The sequence below is a fragment of the Monomorium pharaonis genome, chromosome 2 (genome assembly GCF_013373865.1).
Source record: "Monomorium pharaonis isolate MP-MQ-018 chromosome 2, ASM1337386v2, whole genome shotgun sequence".
Taxonomy (NCBI): Eukaryota; Metazoa; Arthropoda; class Insecta; order Hymenoptera; family Formicidae; genus Monomorium; species Monomorium pharaonis.
In genome coordinates, this window is record NC_050468.1 from 17,280,475 (window position 1) to 17,293,237 (window position 12,763).

The 12,763-nt window shown below is 29.2% G+C and overlaps 1 protein-coding gene across 5 annotated transcripts in view; it reads right to left on the reverse strand.

Moving 5' to 3' along the window:
• LOC105836137 overlaps positions 1-12,763 on the reverse strand; it is a 285,642-nt gene that overhangs the window by 221,980 nt on the left and 50,899 nt on the right. The window lies entirely within an intron of this gene.

Here is a 12,763-nt window from a genome sequence, read left to right on the forward strand (position 1 = left end):
TTCAATGATATATTACATGAATTAGATTATCCGTTAAAAAGTAGATTGAACGCAATCGTAAATTTTATATTAAAATATTTTGTAAAATATATTTTAAAATTTGTGTTAAACATTATTTGTTAATTTATCAAGCATTTAAAACTTCTGATTATAATTTTTAATAAAACTTTTAAAGATGAAGGTGAAGATTAGAAGTCTATTTTTAATTGATTAAAATAAAATTGCCAAAAACTCTTTATGTGTGAACTTGTATCTTATAAAAATAATAATACTTTAATCTTAAATTATTAACAGAAATTTATTAATAATTAATTGATTATTTATTTGAAACGTAGATGCAAAATGCATCTGCGTTTACTTAAATTTCTATCGTTTTGAATTCTGATTTGAGCCATTATTATAAATTTTGACGTCTATAAAACTGACACAGCCACTTTAGCACAATCGAATAAAACTTATGTAAATTTAATAAAATTTAGTGCTCTTTTGTTGCTAATTAGTTGCTCCATTCCCGATTTTGTTGCTCCAGTCGATTCGGAGAAAATAGAGGCTGTGCCAACTTAAAATTAAGTTAGCACAACCAAAAAAAATTGTTGTTAAATTAAACAAGTATGGTGGATTATTTTAGATTTAATTAGTTGCTAATTAGTTGCTCTGTTCTCGAATTTTTTGCTTTATTATTAAACTCCGAAAACCACCCCCAAAGTTACCTTGTAGCAACAAAACATTCTAAAATTATAAATAACCACATGTATCGAATGATAACGGTTCCTCGGTTTTATTGTTCGCAATTTATAACAATTCCGATTTTGTTACTTTACCCCTATCAATTCAAAACCACCCCTGTTTGTGCTGGAACGCGTTCAAGAGCAAAGTACCCTTATAGAATTTGTTGCTTGACTTATTTTGGTATTAAAGTCTTTCTCGATTTAGTTGCTGGAAAGATATCCAGGTTACGAATTTATTGCTAATTGTTTATTGCAATAAAGTGGCTGTTATAAACTGCAAGCAACAAAATCGATTAAGCGTTATCAGTCGAGATATAGCTTCTATTTTTAGTTTTAGGGTATTGTGCTAATGTGGAGTGGCTAGGGGTAGTTTTCAATTGATAGGGATGGAACAACAAAATCGGAATTGTTATAAATTGCGAACAATAAAACCGAGGAATCGTTATCATTCGATATATGTGATTATTTATAATTTTAGAATGTTTAGTTGCTTTAGGAGGTGGTTTTCGAAGTTTAATAATGGAGCAAAAAATTAGGGATAGAGCAACTAATTAGCAACTAATTAGATCTAAAGGAATCTACCGCATTTGTTTAATTTTTAAAAACAATTTTTATTAGTTGTGTTAACTTAATTTTAAGTTGGCACAGGCTCTATTTTCTCTGAATTGGCTGGAGCAACAAAATCAGTAATGAAGCAGCTAATTAGCTATAAAAGAGCATTAAATTTCTGTATAAGTTTTATTCAACTGTGCTAAAGTGGCTGTGCCAGCTTTATAAACGTTAAATTCTGTTTTAAAAAAATGTAATAAGTGCCATTATTTTAAATTCTGTTTAAAAAAAATTTATTGATTAGTTTTTTTTTATTAAGCACATAATAATTCGCAATTGTAGTAACATTTTAAATTATTTGTTACGTGCATATATTTTTGTACAATTTTCTTAAAATTAACCAACAAGGAATAAAAATAACTCAATTATTAATGTTACTATTAATTAGACGTAAAAATCTGTCAATGTGCAATTAGTTATCCATCTATCTGTCAACTATCGATATTTATCGATTAAATTATTTTCTTTATTAATTTCTATTAACGACATGACTGCAAAACATGCGGAACATCCTTATGATACAAGAATGCCAACGGCCAGAGTGAGAAAAGGTGCTGTGGAATTTGGGATAGGGAATTGGGATACCACAAGTTAGGGACATTAAAGGGGAGCATCTTAAAGCAAATAGTATCTTAGCTCCTTTTTCATACCATTAACGTACTTTTAAATGAAATAAATTTTTATAAAATAAAATAATTTACATCAAAAATTTCATAAATTAATATAATTTTTAAATCTTGATCTTGTGCTCTTAAATTATAAAATAATGTTACATAAATTGTAATAATCAGTAAAAACTATTATCTTAATAAGATAATTAATACATCTTGAATCTTAGTCAGAAATATTAAGAATTAATTTTTTACATTAAAAATTTTACAACTTATAATAATATTATATATAGACATTTTTATTAATCAACAGTTCTGTTTTTATGGAAAATTTTTCTATTTTTTGAAGTTATCTGTCGTTTTTTAAGAAATGGTTTATTATATTTAAAAACCTAATATTTTTAAAACATTAATCTCATAAACATAATATTTTTACTTTAGTTCTATTTTACTTGGTTCCAAAGGAACAAATTTGATCGGTGTTGGCGATTGCTTTCCAATTTTCTTCTCTTGCTACGAATACGATTGCTACGTGATCAGCAGAAGAGTAGGCACCGAAAAGAAAGATGAATGCAAGTCCACCAATCGAGCTTTTTTACGGCGATCGATCGGAGCTCGTTGCAACGAATGTGAACGATACTCCGTTAGTAGCGTAGAATTTCGTTCCTTTTCACGCGAAATCCAGTGAGAGAAGAGAGAGAGAAAGAAAGAGGTCTTGCTTACAGCGCCCAAAAAACTTCAAACAATCCGTAACGATCACTCAAGAGTCACACTCACCTCATTTCTGACGAGAAAAACGCGTGGAATCGACCATAAAACTGCAGCATGTACCATCTTTTTCCCTCTTAGACACGGGATTCGTTGGTTCCGTAAGGAAGCTAGACGGAACGCAAAGAAAGACGAGGAGAAAGTTTATTCGAGCGACGTTTTCCACAGGGATCACGGGGGTGGCTTTTCTTTTCGAGATCCACGCGAGATCCTTGCTCTTGAAGTCTGGAGATCCACGGGGTCGCTCCTTTTATCTCGAAATCAAATCTTCAAAGATAAGACTGTTCTTGCAGACTCGTGATCTCATGTATCTCGTGCAGAACCAAGATACTGAGTCGAAGTCTCGGGGTAAAGTCGAATTGAAGACGCAACCAGTCACAGTTCTCATAGTATGAATGCTGTCGAGTTTTAGCAAAAAAATAGTCGTTTCTTTCAAAAACCCAACCATTAAGGAGATGCTGGACTGCCTCTCAAACTTGATAAGGGTCGATAATATAGAGTTATTCGTTCACATCATTAATGAGATTTCGTATATATTTCTCTTATAGATTTGGAAATTTTTTTCCAGAATTAAAGTATACATATTAATATCCATTTGTGAATTGGACTTTATATTAAGAACAATAAAATTTTTTTTTATTGCTCTACTTATCGACTTTTTACGCGTATAGAACCTAAATTTTCGTTTTACAATTTCGTCTCAATTAGGCACTAAAATATAATTTTCGAAACTTGATACTGTTTGTTCTCCTCGTTCTCGTCTATTAGTCTATGAATACGAATTTCGCAAGTACAAACTGTAGATCTTTTATATTAAGCAAACATTGTTATTATGTGACAGAAAATTAACAGTTTTTTCCATTTTTAATAGAAATTGGTAGCGATGCGTATTCTTTTATTCTGGAGAAGGATTTTCAAATCTATAAAAGAAATAAAAAGATATTGCGAAACAAAAATTACTGTCTTTTTGTCGTTAAAACAAACAACTCCAGCAGCCCTTTAAGTCATTTCTTATAACATTATACCTACATTTCTTTATGAAAAATCCGTGAAAACTATTTTGTATTTTATTTCAAAATAATATTATTTTCATTAAAAAAATACGATTATATTAAATTCATATATTAAATTAAACAGAATATACAAAGTGGAATATTTAAAAAAAGTCAAGGCCAAACTTAGATAAAAAAATTTATTTAAACTTATGTTCAAAAATGCTTTATAAAAATGTTATAAACGTTCAAAAATTTTTATAAATTATAAATGAGAAATGTTCAAGAAATATTTGAAATTATCTCCACCATATATTCTTGCAAAAGAATTTTTGAACGTTATTACAACAATTTTTACATTTAATTATAATGTATCTCGACCATATATTCTTGCAAAAGAATTTTTGAACGTTATTACAACAATTTTTACATTTAATTATAATGTACAAACAATTTTTGGACGTTTATATAGTTTTAATGAAATATTTTCAAATATAAGTTCATATAAACTTTTTTTCTTTACTCGACTTTATTAACATGCATATATATATGTTATATATGTATATGTGTAAGGTTTTAGTGACTTTTCTCAACACACACACACACACACACACACACACACACACATTCAGTTTAATATTAGGTAACAATAATATTTTATTTATTAAAAATTTTAAGTAAAACAAAATGAAATTCTAATCTATTCTTTTAAGCTCTCTAAGCCATTTTAATCTTAGGAGTTTCAAATTCAACAAAATACACACAACTGAAAACTTTGTTAAATTTAACATGTAACATTACATGTAATCTATTCCAAATAAATGTGTTAGAAAGTAACAACGAAAATATTATGTAAAAAATTAACACAAAAGTATAACACTTTGACATAATATTTGGAGACAAATTATGTGTAAGCACACTTCTTTAGTAAAATTAACATTTCTAAAGTATTAACATCCACTACATTATTTTTAGTACTTGTTTATTTATTCATAAATTTTGTTATTTGAATATCAAGAAATGTTGAATATTAATATAATACGGAATAATCAAATAATATAAGTTTGTTATATTACATTAACACTCGATGTTATGTTGAGAATTTAATAACAAAGTTTTGATAAGAACCAGTTTTAATATAAATACAAAATGGTTTATATCGTGTACTTTCTCTCTACACGAAATATACTTTTATTTTTACAGAAATATCTGTCGTTGTGCAATTTACGCTCGCACGCTATACCTTAGTATATTGTCACGAATTCTCAAGCGTCAAACAATCTCAAGATCATGCAATAACCGCGATTCGTGTTTTCTCCTAACGCAAATGTCGCGCACGTGGCGAGAAAAAGTGGCGGTAAACTGGCGGCGAAATAAAATCGCAAAAGACTACGACATTTTTCCTCAGAGTTATCGTGCTGTGTAACCACGACGCGGAGAAGCAGTAAGTGGAAAATCTACTTTGAGCCGTACCCCGTGAAATTCATATGCAGGTGACGGCGCGAGATTCGCTCACTCTCGCCCCACGAAAACGTAACGCCACGAAAAGGAAGCCGTTCTTACTCCGTGTCTCGAGAAAGAAGTAGCCGAGAGTGTCCTGTTGCCCCCGCTGCGCTGTGAGCTTTTCCCGCAGAGGCTCTGAGAACTCCGGATCTGAATTTATTCTTATTTAAAATGGAAAAGTTTCCGAGCGGCGACGACAGCAGCGGCGTGCTCGAAAATACGTAATTTAGTTTTGTCGGTCTGCGAAGAGATGAACGCATGGGGGATCAGGATTTGGAGGAAGAGCAGAAAGGGGAAGAGAGAACAGAGAAAGATAGAAAATTCGTTCCTGCACTTTTTTACGAACTGTGGAAAATATGGCAGCGAAGAGTGTTTGGAGGGATAAGTTTTTCCCGTCCGACTGTCCTCGATTAGAAATCGGATTTATTATACGAGGAGATAGTTTAGAGCGCGACTTTTAATCTCCTCGGAGCTTCTTTAATGCGACATATAACGGTGAAATTTATGAGAATCGATGCGCATGCTGTGTATAAAACGTATTCGCGTCATACGTTCGACATTTTTCATATTTATGTGTTAATATAATAGTTATTAATATAAAAATAATAAAAATGCTAGTTTTGACTGCATGTCAAAAGCATTTTACAAGTTTTTATACTTTTAAAACATTTATATTGAAATAACCATTTATCTCTCTTTTTATCTGTGAAATCATTTACCTTTATAAAAGTCGTTGAATTGCAGATTATGTTGTGCGAACATTTAAAAAAGTTTAAAAAGGAAATACACGTTCATAAACCCTTAAAATCATGCAAGTATAATATTCTATGACATTTAAATGAAACAATATTCTTCCATTAGTTTGTTTTCAGTTATATAAAAAATAAAATGGATTTATATTAAATTGTCGATAAAAATTTTAGAAGAAATATAAATAATAAAATATACTAAATTTTCATTTATTTGAAACTAGAATTGATTTAATAAATTAAAATATAATTTTAAAAAGGTAAAAAGGTCTTGTTGCAATCACTTGGTGCACCAAAAAATACTCCTATTGTCGAGGAAAAAAAATTTATCGCAATATTACGAGAGAAAAATATTAACATTTTGATGAGCATTCTGTATTCAAATAAATTCCCTTGTAGCGCTATTATAAGTAGTAAAAAGTATAATAACACGAAATATACCAAAGTATTGGTATATATGTAGGTTTGAAAAGTTTTAAGTCTCAACATGAAGATGTCGTTACTCATCAAAACTATTCTGATACTGCAATTTTGTATGTACATGCTTTGAAAAATATGTCTTAAAATTTCAACCGTTTTGGACGCTCAGTTGTTAGTGATCTTTTGTTGAAGAGTATACAAACATTTATACAAACAAAAATGATTATTTTTCTAGAAAGCTGATTGTAGTAGAATTATTAACAGACGTGTCAGTTATAACAGTCCAAATACTGCTAGATTTTTTATAGGTATATTGTATATTTAACAAAATCTCGACAGAAATTCTATTAAAATTTAGAACCTTATTCAAAATATAATATTAATTTATAATATAGCTTATAATATTAATTTATTTTTGTATCATGTGTCATTTCGTCCTTGTTTTACACCTAATGAATTATAAAAGGAGAATGACAGAATAGTGTGCTAATCTCATAAACTTGTTTTGAATACGGATTTTGCGGAATATTCATATACGAAACAGAAAAACAGAATTTATTAGAACCAATCAGAAGTTGAACTGGTAGCTGTTCATATGTTCTGTTACCAGTTATTGGGTTCTGCTTTTCCGCATTTAATCTGAATGCGCGCTTGATGTCTCTGTTACAATTATTTTATTTGTCATTATAATATTTATATTTATAATATTTACTCGCATTTATATCGCATTTTATTAATTAAAACTTGATAATTGAAGTTTTACTGCGTTTTAATATTCTGCAAAAATTCTACACACAACTAGATTTATTTTGTTAAACGTTTTTATGTTATTTTTTATTATGAGTATATAAAATACTTATAAGGTATAATTAATACTATTATTAATATTAGTATACAAAATATGTAACATGTGATTTCAGCGCTGTACTTAATGCGCAATTCATTATTAAAAATGTTTATTCACTTATTGCTTAATGTTCCAGACATTTCGGAGACAAATTATATGTAGCAATATATAAGAAATTTTACACTGATGACGGAAATTGTCCGGTACACTAAGGGATGAGTGAATAAACATTTTTTAATATTGACTTAAGCATTAACCACAGACTTAAGCGCTGACTCCCAAGAATTGTTTCACATTTTCTTGTTTGACAATTTGTGGAATACTTAAAAACTATATTTTATTCGAATATTAGTACGGTTTTTATTAAACTAGTTTGCAGTATTATTATAAGCATAGAGATATAAGAATAGAGCGCGTGAGTTATACACCATATAAGTGGCTGCGATAGAGAAATAGAAAGAGAAAGCTAGAATAAAGGCCCTCTGTCTTTGTCTAACTTCACAACAGTACACTAGCACATGCAGATTAAACAAGGATGGAGGGGCCTTTATATTCGGCTCTCTCTTTTTATTCCTCTATCGCTTTTTCAGCTCTCTTACGTACTCTATTCTTATATCTCTATAATTATAAGTCAGCACATAGTATTAATATAAATATTGTTACGCGAGATTTATTTAATTCAAATGCTGTTTTCTTTTAGGATTTGATTTTAATAATTTTTAATGAATGTTTATTTTCTTGCATTCCTTCGCATTCATGATATTGCATTCAAGCAACATGTGTATGGACTACGTCAATGTTTAGCTCGTTAGAGACGACGATGTCGCTCGATTGCAATCATAATCCGAGTAATTTCACGTGGTTTCAAATTAAGCAGTGATGACGCGCTCAAGAGTCAATCGTCCGCGAGCAAAGCGACAGCCGGAGCAACATGAGAATCGAGAGGAATATTCCGTATCGTCGTCTTCGTCGCCGTCTTCGTCTCCGCCGTTCTAGATTCCCTTCAACGCGTACTCGATTACAGTCGCCGTCTCTCGCTGCCGCGTTGAATCCCAATAGCACGAGATTTTAGTATATACCGCATTCGCGCGATGTTCGTTCGTCGAGAACGTGTTACCGTGAAACGTGTTCCGTATACGATGCCGCCTCTGCAAAAGTGGCCGATCTAGCACTAAGTGCTTCTGCATCACATGTCGATGAGAGGGAATTTTGACACTCGCTGAAAAATCAAACAGGATTCTTTAATCCTTAATGACCATCAATGTCATCTGTCTTTCAATGATCATTAACTCCGTTACTCTAATATTTTTTAGATTACATTATAGATAATATAAACTGAAACTTGATTATGTAATTTATTTAAACAACTTATTTTACGTTTTAATGTATAAAATTGGGAACTAATTAAGATTTTAAGGTAAAGTAAAAAACATTATCTTTTAATGGTTAAGAATTATCTTACAAGGGAATGGTCGGGGGCGTCCCTCATCGATTTTAATGAGCTTTGAATATGTTGTAGAGCATAAAAAAATATTAGATCCATATTTTTTTAACTGCATATGTCAATGTTTAGAGGGTTGAAACTACTTGTATCTCAATGTTTAGATGATTAAAAAATGTTAAATTTTTTAATATACCCCATCCCGACTCTTGTTTTACAAAATTTTTTTTAAAGTATAAACTACCATAAAACTTTTATATAGAACATTTTTTCATAAATTTTATATTTTTTAAAATATTTGCAAAAAAATGAAAAAATGCGTTATTTTTGAGAGATGATTTTAACTTCTAAACGTCGAGATACGCAGTTAAAAAATATGGGTCGAATATTTTTTTATGTTTTACAACATATCCAATCAGCTTATTAAAATCGGTGAAAGACGCCGCCTATCGTTTCCTTGTTAACCCAAGTAATAATAAAAATTCAAAAACTTAAATAATAATAAAAACACTATTATTTTATATCTTAAATTTGCAAACCTACAAAAGACTTTAAAGAGAAATATTTAAAAATACTCAAAATACAAATTAAAAAATTGATTTTTATTAAATATGTAAATAATGATAATTTCAATTCTAAGTTTTTAAAATGTATACAGCAATGATTGCTTTATAACATCTTATTATATTATATTTGATAGAGTTTTAAATATAACAACAGAACCATGAATGTATATCAGCTAAGGATTAAAGATGGAACACACAACGGAAATTTATCACAAATAAAAAAATGCTAATTGCTAAATTTGTTACCGTTAGTGAAGAAATGTAACTGTAAATATTGCTGCCACAGTTAATCTAAAAAAGAAAAGTTGCTTCATTGGAAACAATGCTGTCAACCTTAAAAGATAAATTGTAACGATACTACTCAACTAAAAATTGTAACAAATGCTACCCAACCTTGGTTGTTCTAGCATAAAATCAATTATGTAACATTACATAAAAGAAAAATATTACTTATATAATGAGACAATCGCAGACATCGTAAATTTGAGCAACTCATCTCCAACTAGAAAACTTTCTAATCTATTGCAAATGCAATCTTCCTTAATGTTTAACGGAAGTGAACTGCGTGATGTAGTGGTCGTGGTGGTCAGAGAGGGATGCATGGCGAGAGTTCACACGCGACTTTAAAAATAAAGTTTCTCCGGAACGAGGAGACACAGTCACCTAGCGTGGATGAACCACGAGTCCCTCGGGAAATCTTACTACACGCAGGAACATCGCACTTTACAGACTGATGTCAGCTTCGTATCGGTTATCTGCAGAGTTAATCGCAGAGAAGAAAAATTACTGATTCGCAATCGGAAAGAGGATATCAAAAATGTACTAACATCATGCGCTTGTTCATGTATGTTGAAGAAGATTTATCCATCCCTGAATATTTTAACACGGAATTTTCTTTTTATGGCTTCAATCACTCTACTATGAAACAACGACGCTCAATTTTTGTTGAGATTGTAGAGAATATTCGTTCACTTGTGCCCGAATATAAGAGCACTTTAGCATATCGATATGTGAATATTGCGCTGTGTTAGACGCTACGCTTGTCGCAAGAACGACAAGCGAACCAACGGATGGTTCATCCTTTATCGAGCCAAGGGGAACATAAGTCTTCGTTTCCTACGGGATGTTATACAAGGGAGATGTTTTACATTATGAAAATCTCTATTGCGAGACCAGGAAAACTTTCGAAGGCAGATGAGGGTGGTTACGTAGAATATTTGGTACTCAATGTAACATTCTTGAAAGATTAACGTGAAGAAATGTAGGTTAATCGTACATTGTCTTGTTCATGTGTTTGTGTATGTGGATGTGTTTGATATAGTTTATTAATAAAGAGAAAACAAGTATTTTTTCACCTTGGGATAAAAAGCCGAATAAGAAACAGGAAAACTTTTTTTATCAAAATACCAAAAAAGATAAAGAATTTATTTTTTTAAGTATTTATCATCGTTAAAATGTTTGATACGTTATTTTTATATAACTTAATGTTTTTTGTATTTATAACATCAAATCAAAGAGGAAATGTCCTTACTTTGTTGGGGTACCTAATAAATTGATAACATCTTTGTGTTAATAAATAAAAGTTAATGACTAAATTATAAATCAAAAGGTTTTATATATTTATTGCCACCGCTACTTATTATTAACCATTATATTACATTTTTATTGTAATATTATAAAATATCTCAACATTTTGTTTTACTTTAGCAATAGCATAATAATGAGATTGATTAATTTTTTTATATGTATATTTTATCGCTTAAAATGGTATAACAGTTTAATTTATTCCATGAGCATTCAATGGGATCAGATAACTAAAATTAGCAATCCTAAAATTTTTATTTTTTTTTAATAAAACATTTTTTAATTAATTTTTTGATTGACCTTCTAGATCATTATTTTAAAAAATTTAAATAAATGAGACTTTGTCACATTAATGACACTTTATATAATAATAAATGATTTTGTAATATTTCTTTACATGTAATATAATACTATATACCTCATAATATTCATAATATTCATATTAACATAATATTCATAATATTCATATTAACAGCAGAAAAATTGGTCAAACTTTTTTTTATCACGCTTTATCGATGAAATTTGATATTGTACGTTATTTTTTATTACAATATAGAACATGTCAATCTTCATTATTTCCAAAAAGATTAAATTTTGATTTATCCGAATATACTACCTTTTTCAGTCTTGTATAGTCTATTGTACATGCTCTTTGGTAAATTGAAATCGAGCTTTTTTATTCTTTTTGTCTATCAACGATTTTCTTATTCCTTTCCGATCAAATAATCCTACATCATACGAGTATAGGCTACAGCCGACGTATAACTGTGCTACGGCTAACATCTAGATTTTCATCCTATTTCGCGTGTAATATCGGTGGCAATCTTCTTTACATTCGTTATAGATTTTTTTTTGACTAATTCGATTTTTCTTGATCATAGTTTCTCAGAGCTTTTCACTTACAGATACCATATTCAATTCAGTATTTCTTTATTATGTTATAAATTGTAGACTTTCCGAGACAATAATAATGCAATTTGGCTAATATAATTTCTTCCATTTTTACAAGTTTAATTATGTTTTTGCGTAACCATACTTTTTTCTTTTATTTAAAATACTTTTATATATTAATTAAAATATATATTTAAAATAAATATAGAATTAATAAATATCCTGTATATATGTATAAAATATCGAAAATAATCCCTTTTGTAAAAAGGTAGAACGACTTAAACTGAATAAAAAAATTGTTTATTACTTTGTAATTTTCTTAATAATTAATAAAAATTTAATTAATAAAAAGTATAAATAAAAGTAAAAATACTGGCGCGTTTCTACGCGATTTGACGACAAAAGACGATTCAGTGTTTAAAATTAATAACACTGATTTTTAATTCATTAATTGATCAATTAATAAATTTAAAAAAATGCCTATTGCTAAGAATGTAAAATATTATATTTGAAGAATGTTCTGTGAATGGCATTAGCTACGAAAAAGTGACATTTAACTATAATTGTGCCACTTGTATTGAACACATTTCAAAATATCTCGCCACAAACGCGTGCGAATATTTTTTGTCACTGAATTATGCGGACATACGCTGAGACTTACGGATCTTTATTAATTCTTTTACGAACTGAGAAACTCACAAAACGATAAAAAATTTTCAGTTTAACATACTCTACTTACCTACAAAGATAGTACTATTATTACTCTATAAATATTTTTCTTAAGATGACTAAACTTTTTTTTAATAGTAGGAAAAAGAAGAAATATATTTTTTTAATTATTTACTAAATATTATTGTCTAATATGTATTAATAACACATGTGTACACGTTTTTCTTATTAATTTACCGTTCAAATTTCATTAAATTTAAATAAATTTTAAATTAGAGTAAGATTACCAGTACTGGCATAGTATTTAATTTTTGGGAAAATAGTTCTTAAAAAAAAAACTAACAATAAATATTTAGAAACGTAACTATATAAATTAGAAAATGTT